Here is a 385-nt window from a genome sequence, read left to right as displayed (position 1 = left end):
TTAGTTTAATAATAAGAAAAATTGTGTATCATTTTATAAAAAATATAGTAAAAGGAGGAAGACCAGCTAAATTAAATATTAAAATTAGAAAGAATAAATTAAAATAAATAAATTTGTTTAAGGGTAAATTAGAAGAAGAAAATATCTTAAAAAATTTAATAAATAAAAATAAAGGAATTAGTCTTAAAGAATAGAGGGAAAAATATTTAAATCAAATAATATTTTTAAAATAAATTAAAAGTAATATTCATCTAGATTGATTAATTGAAGAGTAAGCTAAAATTAATTTAAAATTATTTAATATTAATCTTATAAAAGGGGGAATTACTGAGGATAAAATTAGGATAATATATAGGATAAGTAAGTTATTAATTTTAATAATAGA

Source organism: Cyphomyrmex costatus, unplaced genomic scaffold (genome assembly GCF_001594065.2).
Source record: "Cyphomyrmex costatus isolate MS0001 unplaced genomic scaffold, Ccosl1.0 scaffold3, whole genome shotgun sequence".
Taxonomy (NCBI): Eukaryota; Metazoa; Arthropoda; class Insecta; order Hymenoptera; family Formicidae; genus Cyphomyrmex; species Cyphomyrmex costatus.
This window is presented reverse-complemented; position numbering follows the sequence as displayed.